Source organism: Halichoerus grypus, chromosome 1 (genome assembly GCF_964656455.1).
Source record: "Halichoerus grypus chromosome 1, mHalGry1.hap1.1, whole genome shotgun sequence".
Classification (NCBI taxonomy): Eukaryota; Metazoa; Chordata; class Mammalia; order Carnivora; family Phocidae; genus Halichoerus; species Halichoerus grypus.
The window spans coordinates 77145571-77166231 of record NC_135712.1 but is presented as its reverse complement, the minus strand read 5'-3'; the positions used below and the strand labels follow the sequence as shown (position 1 = coordinate 77166231).

The window sequence follows — 20661 nt, the reverse complement described above, 5'->3', positions numbered from 1 at the left end:
GATGGCGGGAACTTCTGGGCCCGCTGCCACACCTATTATCCAAGCCTCGGAGTGGGAGGGGCCAGCCAGACTTTGCAGTGTGGGGGCGGTGGGGGGAGGGGAGGTAAAAATGGGAGGTGAAATGTGTGCGGGGAGATTTCTTTAGCTGTAGAGTCCTAGAAAGTTAGAAATGGAAAATGTGCATCTAGTCATGGCCCTTACTATATACTTTGGTTTCACTTCCCTCTCGTCATTCCCATGGTGCCTGATGCAGTTTACACCACCATGACCTCTTGCTCTTGCTTCTGGAGCAATCTCCCTGCCTTCCATCTCTTTCCCTCTCCAAACTATCCCCTAAAAGACAGCCAGAGTGAGATTTCTAAAATATAAATGTGATTATCACCCTGCATTTTGGTGTTTCCCTATTGCCTTCAAGGCAAAGGACCCAAACAAAACCTGAACCCCATAGCCTGAAGCACACAGGCTCCTGGAGATTGGATTTACCTAATCTCTTACTTCCTCTTCCCTTCTTACCCCACAATGTCTCATCATAGAGGAATTACTTGAAATTCTCCAACTACCAAACTCCTGTCCATATTCTTCCCTCTGCTCCCCTTCCCTTCTCTGTCTTGTGCGCCACCTTTAGAATTCAACTTAGCTGTCCCCTTTTCTGGGACACATTGTAGAGCTACCCTCTCTGAATCCCCATGATAGCCAGGTAACTGCTACTAAAGCATTTCCACACTGATTGGTGATTGTCCTTCCATGTCCCTCTCCTCCATTATTCTGTGAGCTGTCAGAGGGATGAGGACATGCCTAATCCATTTCTTTTACAGAATCAAAATTGACTTTGACATCAGGTACTTTAGTGATCTCCAGAGTTAATTTGTCTGATGTGGCTTCTGTGCCATTCCTTGAGCTGTGACCTTGGTCAAGGAGAACCTCTTCATCAGAGAGTAGGTTCGTGGTAAATGTCAGTTGAGTGAATGAAGGACCCCTCCCCCCCCCCCCCCCATTTCACAGCAAGGAAACAGGCCTGGAAAGAGGAAGTGACCTACCAGCGCTCACATGGAGGGAAGGTCAGTTGGTGCTGGCTCTAGGGAATTCCTCTCTCGACTTCCAATCCAGTGCTCATTCCACTATCCTACACGTTCATATAGTTTCGAGGACTCCTCCTCTTGTGTGAGAGAGCAGCAGCGTGCTCTCACCTGGTGGTGTGTGTGCCCATAAAGGAAATCTTCAGTGTAGTCTGGATTTGCCATATCTCCAAGCTCCTGTGGAATGCCTAACCTTGTGGGCTGAATGTCGAGACAACTGTGCCATAGCACAGTCAGGTTGAGAAATGGTAGAGCAAAACCCTTTAAAGTACGTCAGGAAACCCCGAGACTTGGCAACACTTGGAAGTGTTTAGAGTAAAATGAAATCACAATTGTGATCCATACATACTGATTCGGGTGTGGATGTTATCTGTGTGTTTCACGGGCCTGGCCATCGGCCTAGAGCTGCCCAAAACCTTCACCTCCCAAGCACGTCAAAAATCCCTGCCTGTGTTGTTCTTGGGAGGGAAGGCTTGGCGTTGAACAGTTTTTCCTGAAAATTCAAAATAACTCCTCCGAGTGGGCCCAGCTTCCAGGGGCAGCCTGGGAGCTTGGCATGCTTCCCTCAGCCTGTGTGTTAGTGTGCGGGTTTCTGGAGTCCAGAGGGGCATCTGAAGGTCACACCTTAGGGTATCCAAACCTCTGAGCCTGATTTACAGCTCAGGGCCTCAGACCTCCTCCCTCCCAGCCCACATCACCCCCCAGTTTCCTCTTCTGCAAGCCAGCCACTCTTCAGAGCTGGGAAATGAGATCTAACCAGTGGCTTTTTCTGGGCTTATGTATGGATTCTTCCCTGAGAGGATAGCAGAAAGGAACAGAAGTGGTTCCTGAAAATGTGGGCAGGAGAGCATCGCAGTGAGTCAGAGCCCAGCAGGACTGAGACGGTTGGAGACCATCTAGCTCAGCACTCTCGTCTGTCTTCCTTCGTTCCTTTTCTTTTCTGTTCTTACTCCCCCTTTTCTCTTTATATTCCTTTTTTTTTTTTTTTTTTGGTGGCTGCTCCCTAAAATCCTATATGGATACTCAACGTATTCAACTTAAAAATGGAAGTGCTCTAGGCGGCTGTGGCTCAGGACTTCTTGTCTCCCTTTCTAAGCCTCGCTGTTCTCTGACCCCTGGGCCCCTCCAGCCTCATTTCACACAGGGGGCCACTAAGGCCCAAGGAGGTGAGGGGATTTATTAAAAGTCAAACAGGGATTTAGTGATGGGCTCAGGCTCTGTAGGCCCCTGCTGGCTCGCTAGCTTTCTTCTAGGAACTTATACCAGATTTTATGTAGGCCCTGGAAAGACTCAGCCTGGTCCTGGGTTCTGCAGTGGGTGGATCTTGTGTTTAAGAAACAACTCGGTTAGAATTTAAGAAGCGCTGGGTCAGTAGCATGGGGAAAGAAGTATTGTTATCAGTCTTGGCCCTGGGGCTGTGATCCTCTGCCTGTGCTTAGAACCTGGGTCCAATCCCGCTCCTCCTCTCCCTGAGGCCCTGCCTTTATAAACTCTTGGAATGGGATCCTATCTTCTTACTAATACCCTTGACTTTCTTCTGTTCCCCACCCTAACAGGACCCAGCCTGCCCCCGAGCCTGGCCCAGGTGTGGGAATGTGGATCTGCTTCTAGGCCCCCCAACCCCCATCACTACCTGAGTCTCTGTTCACTGCTGGTCCCCAACCATGCTGCCATGCTCCGTTTGCCAGCCAGGACCCTCCTAGAACCTTCCTGAGTTAGCACCTGGCCTGGCAGTCTTCTCTCTTTGCCTAGACTTCAGCTCCCCTGACAAGTTGCTTGTGCCCATGAGCCTGGACATTCTGTAGCCCCTGGGGGAGGGGATGTGGAAGTGGAAGGGGTTGACTGTACTTGAACCTTCCAGGTTCCCCTAGTCTGGCCAGAACAGCTTTAAACACACTCTGGCAACCTAGTCCTTGTACTGTGAACTCCTGGGTTTGTGCCAGAGGAACCTGACAGGACCCGGCCCATCGACGGCCTCTCCTGATTGATCTCAGAAAGCTCAGAAGGCGAGACTGTGAACTTATTTCCACAGACTGCAGGGAAGGAAGTGTCTCCTGCAGTTCTCCAACCAAGCCTGACCATGCTCCAGACACTACCAAATCCTATTCTCCTCTCTCAGTGCTAGAATATACAAAAGTCTCTGAGTCCTCGCTAGTTCAGTTTAGTGTCCAGTACCCTCCAAAACACCTTGGATTCTGAGGCCTGAAATTCTGTGACTGCTCTTTTTTCTGCCTGCAGCCTCCACCCTGCTGAGGGAAAGGTCCTGCCCATCTCCAGCCTCAGGTATCCCTTTCTTTCTTTTTTTATTTTTTTTTAAGATTTTTATTTATTTATTTGACAGAGAGAGACACAGTGAGAGAGGGAACACAAGCAGGGGGAGTGGCAGAGGGAGAAGCAGGCTTCCTGCTGAGCAGGGAACCCGATGCAGGACTCGATTCCAAGATCCTGGGATCACAACCTGAGCCAAAGGCAGACGTTCAATGACTGAGCCACCCAGGCGCCCCCCCCTTTTTTTATTTTCTAAACAATCTCCACACCCAACATGGCTCAAACTCACAACCCTAAGATCAAGAGTCGTAGGCTCTACAAATGAACCAGCCAGACACCCCCTCAGATATTCCTTTCAAGGCCTGTATGGAGAGGCCCAGCCTGGACCTCTGCCTTCCCTTTCAAAATGCAGGTGTCAGAATCACATCCCTAGCAGCCTACTGCCAGGGGCCAGGGCTGCCAAACTGCTTCCTCTCTCTGTAGGCTCTGAGACTGAAGACAGCAGGAGCCCACATGGTAACTTCTGCTGTCCTCCTCCACAGTGGCTCTAGGCTGACCCCCTCACCCCCTCAGCCCTCCTGGAGCCCCTCCCCAACAATGTCCAGCCCCAGGTGATGGGCCCAGGCCTGGGTGCTTTACTGAAGCTCTGCACCAGAATCAGGATTGCCTATGGGCCTAGGGTTCTTACAGCCACAGAGTCTGACTCTCCCAAACCTAGACCAGGAATCCTCAGGCTGTGGTCAGAGAGGCAAGAGAAGTCTGTGAATTGTGAGGTGCCCCGAGGCCCACATACCTCCCTGCGGCCTAAAGTTGGAGCTGGAGGGCCCAGTGGCTGCCTGAAAGATTCCTGGGGAGAGCTGGGGCAGAGCTGCCTCTTAGGCCTGTGGAAATACCCATGCTCTCCATCAGCAGAGGAACGTTTTCCATCTGGGATCTCAGCCTTGACTCTGGAGCTTCTTCCAGATCCAGATATTCAGTGAAATTCCTGGCTTGAAGATAGCCTTGAGCCAGTATCCCCTAATCCTGAACTGGAATCTGTATCATCAGGGTAGATAGAACAAACTCTGAGACAAAGATCGCAGGGCCTCCCAAGATCCTTAGAGAATAGTATAGTTGCCCAGCCTCCAGGATGACAGCCCACTCAACTGAGTCATCTTGACCAAAGGCCAGGAGACCCCTTCTGGAACCTGTTGTAGGTGTCCCCAGGTGCCTACAGGGCACTCAGTTTCTCTCAGATGAGTCCGTGGCTAGCTGGGAACCTGTGCAGTCCATGTCCACTCTGCCTGGGTGAGATTGAGGAGAGGGTCCTCTGCCATAGGGAGACCCCTGGAGATTTGTCATGAGTGTAACAGTCTCCTGCGAGGGTCCCCAGAGTGGGAAGCCAGAAACAGACGTGAGAAGGCAAAACCTCTCAATATCTTCCTCTAGGTTGGCAGTACTGTTGTTGCTGGGTCAGAGAAGCCCCTCCTGGAAGCCTCTCGAACCTCGCTAGAGAGTGAGTGCTTATCACGAGTGGGGCTGGACTGTGGTGCGTCCCCTCACTTCTGGCCCAGCCCAGCCTGGAGCTCATGTTCTGATACCATTCAAGCTGGTTTCCTGGCCCTACATCCAGTCGCCGTGAAGCTAGGGAGCTCAGGCAGAGACCTGGGCCTTGAATTGCATGCAGGCTTGCATAACTCCCTTCAACCTTCTCAACCTCTATCCTCATCTTGAAAATAGGGGAATAATAGTGCCTGCCTCACAGGGCTAGTGGGATTCAGGTAAATGCTGTAAGATTTCTCAGAAATAGCAGGCCCTCGCTGCCTATTTCCTGCCTCTGCCTCTGAAAGGTTAAACCCGGGGAGAAAGCACAGGTTTCAGAGAGTCAGCGTGATGGTCCTCCAGGGGCTCTGCAGGGAGGGCCTGGAGGGCAGCACGTGGGCCACTCTGGGTTTGTTTTTAAAGATTACATCTATATGATGCATTCTACTCTGCACCATTGTGTTGGATTTTAGCAATGGGGACAGGAGGCAGGAGGCCAGAATTCCACCCCTAGGTCTGCCCCAAAGCTGCTGAGTTAGCTGCTTTATGACTCCAAGTTCTGGGCCAGGGGAAAAAACAATGTCTCCTTCTCTTTCCAGTCCAAAGTATGATAAAAATTTTGCAAAATATACAGAGCCTTAGAGCTCCCCAAACTTTTTAACACCCAGCATCTCCTCTGATTGTCACAGCCACCCTGTGAGGCTGGCAGGGTAGCATTTTGTCCTCTTATTGGGGAGCAGCCTCTGGGCCAGACAAGTGACTCATTCAGCCACTGGGCAGCACAGGCAGGCCCAGCACACACATCTCCTGCCTTCCACCCACCGATCCACAGTATAGATTAGGTTCCAACACATGACCGATCCTTGTCTCTCTGCTTTAATTTCAGCCTTGAATGTTTATTTTGAGCTTCTGCTTAAGTTGTGTCATTTCCAGTATGGTAGCCATGGCACTCACCCTCAGGGCCAGGCTAATTTGGAAGTCCTGTGGGCATGTCCTTGGCTCTTTCTGTTCCATCAACTTGGAAAGACTGTTCCCTCCACCCTCTGCATGAGATGGGGGTGGTTTGGGGCTCTGGTGTATTCTGGATCTAGGTTCATGACAGAATTGGCGGGGAGAGGTTTAGCAAATCATTCTGAAAGACAGGGTTGGATGTGTGAAAGGGGGTAGGCTCCCCTGTTGCCACTTGGTTATTTCTTCCACTTGGCCTCGTTATTTTAAGTTACAGGAAGGAGAAGGAGAATGGAAGAATGGACTCTTGCTAGAGGCTTTGGGTCCTTTGTGCAACTCAGAAACCACAAGTTGCAAAGAATAAAACTGATTTGTAAAATATATTTAATATTTGGATTATTATTAAAGTAATACAGCCACATGGTTAAAACAGGTGCAGACACAGGGCCTTTGTGCTGTGGGTGGTCTTCTGTTTTCAGGTGGGGAGAGTGCAGTTTTTGCAGGTAGGAACACCAAGAAAAGGCTTCAGTTGGATTAGGCAGACTCCTCCCTGAAATCAAATACTCCAGAAGGCACATAATGAAGGCGGCAGTCTCCTGATTCATGTTCTTCCCACAGTGAGTCATTTCACTCAGAGGCAATGACTTCTAACCATCCTTGCTCTAGTTTTTATTGTGATTACTTCCACGACGCTAAGTAATACGCTTATTAATATTATTATTCCTTGTTTTGTTTACTTTATCCAACAGTCAATATATATTGAACACCTTCTGTTTGCCAAGCTCTGTTCTGGGCAACCAGGGAGCTTATACTGTGAATTAATATTTTACTAAAATAGATGAAGACTTAGCTCACTTAGAACAATCCCTCCACCAAGAACGGTTATGTCACCAATTTCATTTTGAAAGAAGATCTTTGAAAGAATCAGGCAATTTATTGTGTAGGGTGAAGGTGATGAGGTGAAGGAGTGGTTTAGAGTTAGGGCATAGTTATTTTTAGAAGACAGGGGAATTGGATAAAAAGAAAAATTGAAGGTAAGTCTCTGAAATGTCACCAGAGAACACCGAAACACATTGGAGTATTCTGGATACTGAAATACTCTGGAGTGAGCAATTCCACAGCTGAGGGACCTAGCTTGTAGTTCACCCACTGTGGCTGGGGTGATACGAACACAGACAAGCCTTCCACGGGGACCCCCAGGGGCCTGGAGAGGAAGCTGCTCATCTGAAAACCTTATCCTGAGGAGGTTCCTGAGACCCTGGGCAGTGTGTCTTAGGCGGTTCAGGCTGCTGTAACAAACAGACCATGGACTGAGTGGTTAGATGATATACATTTATTTCTCACAGCTCCGGAGACTGGGAAGTCCAAGATCAAGGCACTGGCAGTTCCTTTTTGTCTGATGAGGGCTCACTTCCTGGTTTGCAGAGAGCTACATCCTCACATGGCAGAAGACATGAGGGATCTTTCCGTGGCCTTTTTTCTTCCCCCTCCATAAAGGCACTAATCCTATTCATGAGGGCTTCACTCTCATGACCTAATCATCTCCCAAAGACTCACCTTCAAATACCATCACAGTATAGATTAGGTTCCAACACATGACCCAGACATTCAGTCTATAGCACGGTGCCCGGGAGAAGAAAACCCAGGATATAGGCAGGGGTCCTGAGTCTGAAACCCGACTCTAGCACTAAATAATTTTTTGTCTCTTTGACTGCCTGGTCCTCAGTTTTCTGTTCTGTAAATTGGTGATGAGTCCAGCTTTTCTGTGTTGGTATGAGAATGAAGTCACGTTGACGTACCAACTGTAAAGTGCTATCGAGTGAATTTTTATTATCAAGGAGTATGCAAAGGATGCCTGAGAGTTTATAACTACAATTCCATGATGCATTATTAATTCTCCTTTCTAAAAATCAATGGCTCCTGCCACTAATTTATCACTATAATGATTCTTATTCATACTCTGGATAGTAAGAGAAATCACAATCACATTTTCTGGTGGAATGATGCCTTTAGTTAAGTGAATCTCCAGATGCTTAAAGCTGAGTTTCCCCTCTGGCTCTCACAGATTGATGGCTTGTGCTGTCTTATAGGAACTGCAGGAAAAGTTTATTGGCTGGTTTAGCTTTTGGGGTGGGCTTTCCCCTCAAAGCACAGTCCTGAAATGATTCCACTCTGCTATGTTTGAAGCTCAATTCAAGTTCAAAGCTCAATTTTTTTTAAAGATTTTTATGTATTTGACAGAGAGAGACACAGTGAGAGAGGGAACACAAGCAGGGAGAGTGGGAGAAGGAGAAGCAGGCTCCCCGCCAAGCAGGGACCCCGACGCGGGGCTTGATCCCAGGACCCCAGGGACCATGACCTGAGCTGAAGGCAGACGCTTAACAACTGAGCCACGCAGGCGCCCCTAAATTTATTGAAAGCTTGCTCTCACCAGGAATTGTTGATGGACTGTGGGGGTGTTCCCAAATGAATGTCATCTTCACCCTGCCAAATAGGGGCTCACTCTTGGTGAAAGGAACAGACACACACACACACACACACACACACACACACACACACACACACACAAGATGATCAGTGCTCAGTTCTAAAATAGTATAATTCTACACAGTAGGAAACTCAAGCAAAAAAAGATTAATTCTGAATTGGGGGCTATCTGGGGCATACAGGTGGGGAAGGTGTGGTTTGAACAGCCTTGAAAACTTGCTAGCACACTGGCAGAGTGAAAGGGGAAGGGACTGACCTGTGCAAAGGGCCCAGGGAGGGAGTGATTAGGGGAGAGCAGAGTCTGAAGGGTGGGGGCAGAAGTGGTCTGGAGCCAGACCAGGGTGGAGGACCCTTGACACCTTGCTGAGGTTTGGTTTCATCCTGCAGACAACAGTGCCTTGGGAGGAGTCAGGGTAGAGCAGACCAGAGTGCGGCTTTCGTAAGAAGAATGAACCAGCCATAAGGAAGTGTGCACACGGTGCTTTTCTTCCCTGCCCCACAGTGGGGTGGTTTTGGGGGAGGAAAGGCTGGGCAAAGGCTCCTGGAATGGCTCTGACTGACTGGCCCCTCCCAAGAACCGCTCCTGACCTTCTTCTGTAAATACCCAATTACCTGTTCATTTCCCCAATTACCCCATCAGTGAAATCAAATCAATCACTGTTAATTCTAACCTTAATAAACATACTTCAGTTTACATATATGATGCTCTTAAACCATAAATAACTGTATGTGAACTTTGCAAAGGTAGTTTAGGTGGAGAAAAAAATAACATTCAATTAACAAGCTTGTCGGAAGCTGACTCATTACAAATGACAGGAAAGCATGTTTGCGATATTAAAAACAACTTATTAGAATATCTATTTTCTAGAAAGCGATTCCATATTAATAAAAGGATAAAAGCCTAGGCATCAAATCTCAGAACAAAGTTGAAGGGACCCTTGTGGATTAATATCCACAATCACGGGAAGCACTAAAGTGTGGTGGGTAAGCGCAATGCATCAAGTGGCAGGCTGCCTACATCATATCCCGAATCCGCTCCGTGAGCTATGTGACATTGGGTAGGTCCTTAATTTTACCGAGCTTCAGCTCACCCACCTATGACGTGAAGATAAAAACAGTTGTTGTGAAGGCTGAATGAGCCAATATAATTAAAGCTCCAAGAACAGCGCCTTCTATATCACAGTTGCTGCTATTACTATTATTATTATTACTTCTCCTCTCTGTCCTTATGAGGAAGGAAGGAAACCCATGTCAAGGGACTTACTATGTGACAGACACTTTCACAGTTATTACTTCATTGGATTTAACATTGAGAGTTCTTTTCATAGGTTGGTGTTATTAGCCACATTATATTCATAAGTTAGGTGACCTTGTTGGGGTCACCCAGCCAGGGAGTGGCCCACTGAGGTTGAAACATGAGATGATCTGGCCCCAAGTTCCCATCCATCAGGATGAACTCTCTTATTTTGAAAACATTCAAGGCAAGTTTGGTTGATCCAGTTTTCTCAGATCAGCTTGGCTGCGCTTTGTTAAGGAGTACCAAGGGTGGGAAGAAGTCTGCTTTCCTCCCCTATCTTACGCGCTCTAACATAAGCGGTGCAAGTTGCTCTCGCAGACTGGAGGTGCTCACCAGCCTTGTGCTCCATACCTCCACTGTAGAAACAGGCAGAGAGAAGGAAGCCCAAGATGGCCAATGACAGCCTCTTAACACATTCATGACCCTCAGGGAAAACAGAGCAGAAGTTGAGGTAGAAGAAAATCTACCTAAAATGGGTTTAGTCAGTGCATGATTCTTATCTCTGGTGTGTGCAGAGCTTAAGAGCACAAAGCCTTTTCGTATATGCACATATGACCTACTCCTCATAACAACCTGAGAATGCTCAAGCAAGGATCATCCCCTCGTTTGGACACCTGATGAAACTGAGGCCCAGGGAAACCAAGAGGTCGGAAGAGCAGGGTTTTGAACTCCGACCTTTTCTCATCCAAGTTTGCTGCCTCTGGTGGTAAGGAAAAAATATCCATACCAAAGACAAGATATATAATTTTGAAATTGAAACGCAATGGTAGGCCTCATTTAGAGAGGTGGAGGAGGGTGCTGTGGTCCTGTCCCAGGGCTATTCACCTTGCATTAATATTCTTGCTCCTGCCAAAAGGCTCAAGCTAAACACTTTGGGGTGTTAAAAAGAACAAATGCCTTGTGTCAATCCTCAGTCACTAGGCAGGATTCCCCTTTATCTCCAAAGGTATCTCCAGAGGGTCAGAGTGTGGGCTAGGGTTCAAAATCAGTCACATCTGATAGTGGAACTCCCTTCTCCCGTGTGCTTCTTTGACTCAAGTGGAAGGTAATTCTAGAAATTTCTGACCCTGTGTCCTTGTCAGTAGTAATTTTAAAAGCTCCATTCTTGGCGGATCTGTGAGGGACTACTTCTGTCACAGCAGGCCTCCTGAAGGAAGAAGCTGGTAGAGCTCTCATCCTGCCTTTGGCTTTCTCCTTCAAGGAAAAAACTCCTTGAGAGCTGAGCATGTCTGCATCAGTCTGGCCTCACCCCTCTCCATGCCTGACTCTGGATGACTGGTGAGAAACAGTGTTCTCTCTGTCAACTGTCATGACCAACTACCCATGTGTTCCTTTTCACCTTGAGAAATTTCTTCACACGAGTCTGGCACTTGGCTGATTTTCCTTATTATTTAAGTTTGGAAACACTTAGGGGTGTAATCTTGCTGTCAGTCAAAGCTAAGGTTTCTACCATCAGGAGAATTTTTTTCTAGCTCTGTGTGTGTTTTTGTTTCTTTCCCAAGTCCTTCATATCCTTGATGAGGACACAGGGTGCAATGTAGCCAGGAGGAATTCAGCTTTGGCTACTTGGAGTGTTAAGATGGGAAAGAGTTAAGGCAGGGTAAGCTCAGGCTGTAGGCACTAGTTGGTAGAGCACAGCGGAAGGAGAGAGTGTCAAGAAGATCTTCCAAGTAGAAACGCTGTTTTCCAGGATCCAAGAGCAATGGTTACATGTGTGCCAACAATTGAATGACTAGCAGGGTGTGCCTCTGCTGTCCAGTATCCAGCAAAGAAGGCAGAAACAGGGTGCTAGCATCCTGGAGGATTCTGGAACCCCTCTTCTGGGGTCATTGTCTGAGGCTCAGGCTGAGACTTTGTGCAGGAAAAATGGATGCGTCCCAGGGCATTCTCATCTAAGGCTCACCAACTCCAGTCCATACTCTGGGCAGGTGTGGCCCTAATCCACATCTTAGTCTTGGTCTCCTGCTTTCTGCCTGCTAGTTACCATTAATGGCTCCTCAACCCCTCAAACACCAGAGGTCCACATGCAGTTCTCTTAGTTCGTTCATTCCCACACTCTTCCCTGCTTTGCTGTGTGTGCAATCTCTGCTCACAATGCCCTCCCACCCCGCCCCCACTCTCCCGGGTGGGAACTTGCGGGTTATGGATGAATTCTCCTTCTCTTTCTCCACACATATAATTCCATTCGCTCACCTGCCACCATGTCTTTGATCTTTTCATTCCTACTAGGGCTGCCCTGGTCAGACTGCCTTCACGTTTTTCATGGATCACTAGCAGCCTCCTAATTATCTCTTTCTCTCCAGTTTCTCTTTTCATTGGTCAGTCCTTTGTAGAGCTTCTTGAGTCACTTTTGTAAGTTCCAGCCCTGGTCATTTTATTTCTCTTCCTCAAAAACCACTGATGGTTCCCACTGCTATTCTTTAGCCGGCCATTTGTAGCAAACACTGGTCTGCTCCTTGTGACCACATCAGTGTCTCCTGTCTATAACTTTCTTCTCCCTTGCTTCTGGTTATGCTGTTCCATCCTCCCAGAATTCTCCTCTCCTACATTTCTCTTTGTCAGCACCCTTTTCAAGGTCCTGGTCAAATTCTACATCCTTTGTAGAGAGTTCTGTGTGTATCCCATGAACAACTTAAAAAATGTCCTCTGCACCTCTGGGCATTAGGCACTGTACTAGGTGTTGGTGAGATACCCATGAACAACACACACACTGTTGCTGTTAGTCTTGCACAAGTAGACTTCACACAAATAAACACACATATAGATATAAATAATGAGTTGTTCTATGCATTTTGAAGAAAAAGAACTTGGTGCCCTGAGGCAGAATGATGCAAAAGAGAGGGAGTATTACTTAGCATCTGTGAAGTCAGGGAAGGCTTCTCTGGAAGTGATGTTAGGAAGATAAATAGAATTTAGGCAGAGAAGAGCAATGGAAAAATGGGTGTGTGAGGGCCTTGCAGCAGGAATGAAAGAGCTTTGCCAATCCCTAAGGTCAGAATTGACTGCTGTATCTCTTCTGTGTTCACAGAGCCCTTGGCACCTCGGTGACCACATGCATTGACACCTGCTCTGTGTTAGCGAGAACTACACAGTTTTCTGTCCTTCACAATAGACTGAGGATTCTGTCTGGGTAAGGACTGTGTGTTACTCATTTCATTCAACAATTCATTTATCCAACAAGTATCTCTGCACACTGACTGTGTAGGCATACCTAGTAGGTGGGTTCCAGAGGCAGAGGTCAGTACCAGATATACAGTGACGAGCAAGGTATCCCATGCCTCTCACAGAGATCTAGTCTCTGCATCTCCAAGATTTGGCATTGTACCAATCACACAGTAGGGACTCAGGGAAAATGTGGAATCAGGTACCCAGGCATATGTGCTTGTGTGATAATAAGATGAGCTTGACTTTGCCTCAAAACACTTTCTCCAAATGCCCCCAAACAGTTTCTACTTCTCTAGGTCATTATGGAGACCAAGGCACCTCTAACCGAATATCCTGCGGAGACTAGAGGACACACCCAGCCATCCATTCCAGTCCCCTGGATGCTTGGGCACAAGCCATCCTCCTTTGAGAGCAGACTCTGCCAATTTTGAGTCGTTTGACCGTGTTCTAGTCTGAGCTAATTTTGTAAGTCAAATTGCTTAAGAGTGAATATGAAATCTTTGACTGAAGCCCAAATATATAAATACCCATCACATTTCCTTCCTCCCCAATTTTGCAATCATCCAAAAAAGCTGTTCATGTTGTCCAGCGTAATTAGTTATTTATACACCCTCATGTGGTCTATTGTTCAGAATTAAATTGTCTGGTATACAGAATTTCTCTTGCAAGGCTTGTTTTGCCATTTTACTGCTTTTTGGAAGCTGTTTGTAAATATGTCCTCGTGGAACCCTTCGGGAGACTTCTGAGCAGACCCAGGATTGGTGGGGGGAGTAGGGGTAGAATAAGCTAGTCTGTGTAAGCAAATCTGACCTCTGAGGTCTCACACTGTCCCCTGACTTCAAACACAAAAATTACCAAGAATTATTCATCCTTTCCTTGAAGACCCAGGGGAATTAGAATGAACACAAAAATAGCCACGGAGAGGTAGAAGTGGAAATCATCTTGGAGGTCTAGTCGTAGGTTCTAGTGACTCCGTTTTGCCCAAGAGGAAGCTAGTTCCCAGAAAGAAGAAGTGAAAGAGACAGGCCCACAGCCTCTTGCGGGTTAGTGGCAGGGCCATGCCCAAACCCTCATCAGCTGACTCCCATGCTCTTTCTACTAAACCATTAAGTATCCTAGTGCAGAGTGCTTTGTTTCTGGGCGTTCCTGGGCTCGTCACATTTTGCACCTGAACTAGATGGCTCCAGACTGCTTGCTTTGGGCCCTCGAGTCTCTATTTTATAGCTATTTTCTCTCCTCCCAAATGGTTTGGCAGCCAGGTATTACGGATGAGGATTGCCCATTGTGAAGCAATTCTGCTTTCTCTTCTGCTGTGCTATGGTCAGAGACTCCAGATGGTCTATCAATTTTATGTAAAATGAGACTTTTTTCTGAGTGAGGGTCTGAAGGTCTCTGCTTCATGGGAGACATCCATAAGGTTTATGACCCAGGATATGGTCTATCTTGGTGAATGTTCCATGTGCCCTTGAAAAGAATGTGAATTCTGCTCTTGTTGGGCAGAATATTCTGTAAGTGTCAATTAGATCCAGTGGTTGATGGTGGTGTTCTGCTCTTTATCCTTGCTGGGTTTCCCTCCATGAATTTTAGTTTGTGAAATTTGTAATGTTAGCTTTGATTATTCAGAAGCCTTTTAGATTTTCTTTCCGTATGAGAGTATAAGATCTTAATTCTTATTTTAAAATGGGACTTTCTATCCAGCCAGGTTAGGAGTTAAGAGTTGGGCATTTCTGGAATGGTTGGCCAGATAGTATGATGGGAAGAATCCTGAAATCTTCCTCCTAACACCCATATATGGACGTTAGTATGTAAATCTACCACAGTGATCTTATATGAATTCTCATTGGAGTGAGACCTGTTGTACCTGAGAAATATCACATCGTGACTTTTAAATAGCTAACATCATAACACTAAAAACTCATTATCTTTCTATGTTATGACTCATAAAATCCCCAGATTTTCTGAAATGGTCACATGTTAATGTTACACACTTAATTTTAAAATATATTTATTTATGTTTTAAATTATTAAATATGTAATCATACAGAAAAGATGTAACAGAAGTCATGTACTCACCCTCAGAAAACAGATGCTGATCATTTTGCCATATTTATTTTTTTGTTCAAAGAAATTAAATATAATGCACATAGTTAAAGCTCCCACCTTCTATTTCCTCTTCCTCCTGCCTTCTTTCCCTCCTATTTTCTAAGGAGGAAAACACTATTCTGAATTTGGTGGGTATCCTTCCCATGAATGTTTTGGTGCCTTCGCTCTAAGCAAATGTATCTACAATTTACGGCCAGGAGAATTGCAGGGTTATTTATTTTTATAATCCGGGGAGAAAAAAAAGACTCATCTGTCGTGTTCAGAAGGGCTAGGTTGATTTTAATCTCTATTCCTTTCAACTGGATTTTGCTTTAATCCTGGTTTTTATGTTCTTTTTCTGGTGATCTTCCTACCCAGCTTTATTCCCTCCTAGCTAAAGTCTCATTTGGCTTTTGCCAGAAATGGTAGCTTGGACTCCTGTGATTTGGACTTTCTGGAGCCATGGTTTCTCTGCCTTAGGCATTGCTCACTCTCAATCCCTGGACTGCGGCCCCTAGGTAGGAAAATCTGTCAGGCTCCTGCACCTGGATATCCTGTTGCCTTATGTTCCCCTAGCCTATGAGTGGATGTAGCTACTGTTGCCAGACCTGAGCTGTCTGCTCAGCATTCCAGCACAGACAGGCAGATTTAGTTTCTATCCTGCCTTACCTGTTCTGCTTAAATCTTCCATGTCTGGAACACAACGCCTTGAAAGGACACATCAGGGGAAAGCTAAGGCTGGGAAGGTAGAGGCTATTGAGTATGGTGATGATGACTGATAATTGCTACCATTTTTTAAGCAATATAATAAAAATCATGAGACCTGGGGCATAACAATATTCAGAATGCGATGTTCCAAATAAGAGTAGAGCACCTATTGCATGTCAAGTACTGAGCTAGGTTCTTTTTATCTCATTTATTCTTAAAAGTAATCCCATATTTTGTAGATGAGGAAGCTGCGGTATAGAGAAACAGGATGCTACAGTGGAAAATTATGGGATTTAGAATATGACAGACTGGGTTCAAACTCTGGGTCTACTACTTATACCAATTTGGACCAGTTTCTTAACTTTTCTGAGCTTGGCACAAAGTAGGTGCTTGCAGTGATGGCTATTGTTACAGTAAAAGGTCTGGCTTCTTGCCTCTGGTTACATAGCTAGTGTACAGTAGCTGTGGGATTCAAACCCAGGTCTGCTTCTCTCAAAGCTACCCTCTTCTCAGGGAGATGGGAAGGTTAGATGGTATAATATGAATGTTACTCCCTTAGAGGGGGTGTCATGGAGTTTGGAAAGAGCACTAAACTTGAAATCAGAAGACTTGGGTCCTGTTCTCCAGGACAAATGAGCTGGGAGACCTTGGACAATTCATTTCCTGTCTCTTTTTCCTTGATTTTCTAATTTATAACACAAAAGAGTTGAATTTCAATTCCCTCTAGGTTCTGTTTGTTCCATGTCCAGCATTCTGTGCCTCTGATCAAGAAACACAGGAGCAAATGGTCTACCCAAGGGAGATGAAGAAAGGCAATGGCATTGCTATTTTAAAGAAGGTGAGGATAGGAGAGTAGGCAAAGCCTCTATCAGCTAGCTGCTTGTCCCAAATCCTTAACAACTGAAACCAGTTGGATTTCTTTTCTGCTCCCCAACTTGAGCTGGGAAGGGATCGAGGTCATGGAGGGTTTCAGAAGACAAGACCAGTTGCCCACATTCATCGCTTTCTTGGGTAACTTCTTTTCTTCTCTCTCTTTCTTCCTTTCTTTCCTTTTTCCTTTTTTTAGAAGGAGAGAATGGAAAATAGAAGATGGCTAAGTAAGGTAACTAAATAAGAGATGGAGAGTTACAGGTGGAATTTTATTTCTACCCCAGGTTTCTTCTTTTACCTTTCTTCCCAATTCTTTCTGGTTTTATTTTCTAAAAATAGATATATTTGAAGGATCATGAAACAAGTTCTGCACTTCTGTTTAGTGAATTTTAAACTCTGTCACCCTGGGGCCACCTGTTTTGCTGAGGTTAAAGGTAGGAAAAACCTTCTTGGAGACCCCTTTGACCACTTCTAGGCCACTCTGGTGGTCTTTTTGGCTTTCGGATCAAGGAGGCATTCACTTGCTCAGTGAGTCTTTATTGAGCTGCTACTATATGCAGTCAACCTGGCAGGCCCTAGGGACAAGGAAGAAAGAAAAGACTCCCATTCCCATCTCTTCTTTAGCTTACATATCAATGTAAGTAAAGAGCAGAACACAAAGGTAAATATGCAATGATGGAAACTGAGAGATGCTGGTGAAGGAGCTGTGGAAATCCCCAGTGTCTGCCACTCCGGTCCTGGCTCTGGAGAAACATCCTTCCCGTCTGTCTCCACTTCCACTATATGAGATTTTGCAGTCTGACCATGAATCACCATTCCAAGACTATCCTCAGCACATCTGTCCTCCATGTCGTCAGTGAGGATCACAGGGCCCCTAGGACTCCACTGCCTGGCCTCCTCGCTGACCTCCTGGGCCATGTTCTCGGAATGCTGGCATGGTTGTGGTTCTCCCACATGCCCTTTCCAGGTCTGCTTTGGAGTCTTCACTCTTGCTGATTGATACCGTTTACCAGGAAGGTCTCACCTCTGTCTCCACTTGTCCATATCCTACTCATTCTCCCAGGCTTTGTTTATCTTGCTGTAGTCACTCTAGAGTTCCTCTCCCCACCTCGGGGTCTCTGCCTCCCCTTCTCTGATGCCTCCTGGCATTTGGTTTATGAGCTAATCAGGGCACCCATCATGCTCTGCCCGATGTTCTATAGTTATTTGTATATCCAGCCTAGGCCTTACCTACCTAGCCACACCTTGACAGCATAGATATTATTTATCTCTGTATCTCAAACAGGACCAGGCACAGTTAATACACCCCAATTGAACCAACACCCCAACATTAAAGTTAATAATAAAACATGTCCTATATAGTTTTACAAAGAGTGTCCATCTACATTTATCTAAAATAATCCTCAGAACAACCCTGTGTAAAAGAAACTATCCTAATCCCATTCCACAGATGAGGAAATAAGTTATTTACTGCGTGCTGACCCTCTGCTAGGCATTATGCTAGGAACTTTGCACACATTACACCATTCAATTCTCATTTAATTCCAAAAAAACCAATAGTCATCTGTACTGAGCACTTACTCTGTGCCAGGCACTATTTTTAGCCCTCTATACCTATTGACTCATTTAATTCACACAACACTATAAGATAGGTATTCTTAGTATCCTCACCTTATACGTGAAAAAGTTGAAGCATGTGGAGGTTAAAAAACTTACCCAAGTCCCCATAGCTGAATTTGGATTCTAAACTAGGTAGTGACCATAGAGACCACCATTCACATATGAACATTCCCCTCCTTTCCTGAGACCACCATTCACATATGAACATTCCCTTCCTTTCCTGGCCCAGCACTGCCAATACCACTTAGTATTGCCTCTGTGAGGTATAATTATACCCATTTTGCAGATGAGAAAATGGAGACCTGGAGGGATCAATCAACTTGCCAGTATTGCACAACTGATCAGGGCAGAGTCTCATCTTGTACATGCAAAGTGCAGATTCTGACCACTCATCTGTGTTGTCAGATAGATGTGACAATGGCCAGCCTCGGTATATGCACGTTTCCTCAGCCATGTGAAAGTTTTATGATTTTTCAACATTCCTGTGTGTCTGCTATGCTCAGTGCAGTGGGCTGCACCCTGTGTATGTCGGGTCGGATGGGGACTTACAAAGACTCAGATACACTCCTAGCTTCAAAGAGGCAAATCAAAAACAACTAAAATATCCTTCACATCTATTCCTTCTTTTTTCAGCATAGTACTTGATGCTCCCTGGTAGAGATCTTGAGGGGACTGGGGAGACACAGGGAAAGAGCTAAGCCCAGAGTGGTCAGCAAAGGTGAGGAGAATGTGGATAGGTCCAGCAGGTGAGTGCGACTGGCTTTGTTATTTGAAGTCTAGAGCAGTGCGGGGTGTGGAGACTTCTGGTCCCAAAGATGGCAGCTGTTCCTGCCTAGTTGTATACTGTGGCCTAGGATGGAGGAAGGGGCATGGGAGCCTATGGGGAGAGAAGGCCAGCAGCCAGGCTGGAGACAACCAGGCTTCTTGGAGCAACCTGTCTTTAGGACGAGGTGGATCCCTGCCCCCCTTGCAGACCACAGAGTCAGAACTGGGCACGGCGCAGGGTGGGGGTGGGAGTCCTGGGTTCAGGTCTCAAGCTGGCTACTCAGAAGCAGATGACTGTGAGCAAGTCGCCTCCGCCCTCCCACCCCTCGGTAAAATGGGTATAAGACTTTTTGCGGTGCTCCTGTGGCCTGGATTAGGTGGTGATGTTCATGAGAGCACGTGGCTAACTGAGTGCTAGGTGCATGTGAGATGCTGAGGAGGAAGAAAAGGCTGGGTTTTGCCTCCTCTGGAGTTCCTCATGACAGGATTATGCTGATGGAGGGCACATCGGATTGACTCACACATAACTGACAGGAAAATGGGCATCGTTTTCACTTCACCCAGTTTCCAGGCCGGGAACTTAAACCTCCCAATGAGAATCAGCTAGCATTAGCAAGTTTTCCCGGTGGCGGTGGGTGGAGTGGGGGGCAGAAGCGGGGGTGGGGAGCTGAACCAGGATAGTGAAGGGCATGCTTGTACGCCAAAGATCCATGCCCGGAAATGAATGTCACTGAAGTGAAACCTGCTTCAGGTTCGCACCTGGTAAGGCAAACAGCTCTGCCCTGACTCACCATGTGCCCCGGGGCACATCCTTGCTTCTGTCCCAGACTCAATTTCTCCATCTGTAAAACAAGATACTACTTCCCAACAGCTTGAAAGGGCGTGGGGGTTCTTCGCACCCACGGGGAGATTTCTAAAGATTGGGTGAAAGAGGTGGGAAACGCCAGCCCGTCTCTGTCCGGATCCCCAGATCCAGGGCTCTTAAACCAATAGTGGAATCCTTCTCTGGGCGGTGGAAGGAGAGAGCTAGAGGATTCCTGTCTGTCGGTGAGTGCGCTTGCGGGACAGAGGGCTTTTAAATGAATCACTTTGTATCTAGCAGGGCGGCACCTGCTCCTCAGCCTGCAAAGGCAGCAGAGCAATGCGATCATTCACAAGCTGCCGCTTTCCATTCACGTCTATAATTAGCGCGCAGGCTGCAGCCTCTCCGGAGCTGCGGGAAGGGCTTTGGGGAGGGGCCTATTCCCTAGCTCCTCCCCCTTCTTGTCCCCCTCCCCCGCTCTCCTCGCCCCCCCCTCCCCCGCCCCCGAGGCTCTGGCAGCCTCACCCCCACCCCACCCCAGGGTGCGCTCACCGCAGGATTCCTTCTGGTCTTGCCTGGACGCCAGGGCCTCTGTCCCCTCCCTTGGGGATCACTCCAGTGCAGTAATAAGCACCTTGGCCCTGCATCTCTAGGAGGGCAGCTATATTTAGAGTGGCATCCCCTTACCCCTCCCTCGCCCCTCTGGCCGCTCAGCCCGCCCGCTCCCGCTGCCCCTCCCAGCCACCTCTCCCTCTTTGTCGCATTACATAGTAATCTGAGATGCATTGGATGAGCTCCAGGGAACAGAATGTACTTGGCAGAGACGCGGGGCTTGATGTCTGCAAAATGTCGGAAACGCAGCCAAGAGCTGCTAACTGGGTCATTAACCTCCAAAAGCTAAGCGAGGACTGTAGGCCTGCTCTGCCTCCCTTCATCTCGCCAATAAAAGTGCCTCAGTGTGAGGGGAAGAAAAAGCCCAAAGTTGGCCGCTTTGATTTCTAGGCACCAAAGGCAGGCCTAGCCTCTCCTCCTGGCCCGGGCCCTTGGGCCGC

The 20661-nt window shown here is 47.0% G+C and overlaps 1 long non-coding RNA gene across 1 annotated transcript; it reads right to left on the bottom strand.

The window, feature by feature from the left end:
* Window positions 1-14849: 14849 nt before the first annotated feature.
* Window positions 14850-20307, bottom strand: LOC118546819 (uncharacterized). Its single transcript, XR_004922779.2, has 3 exons — window positions 20162-20307; window positions 19599-19649; window positions 14850-16608 (listed from the first exon to the last, which is right to left on the bottom strand). It is a non-coding gene; the product is annotated as an uncharacterized LOC118546819 (long non-coding RNA).
* Window positions 20308-20661: the final 354 nt, after the last annotated feature.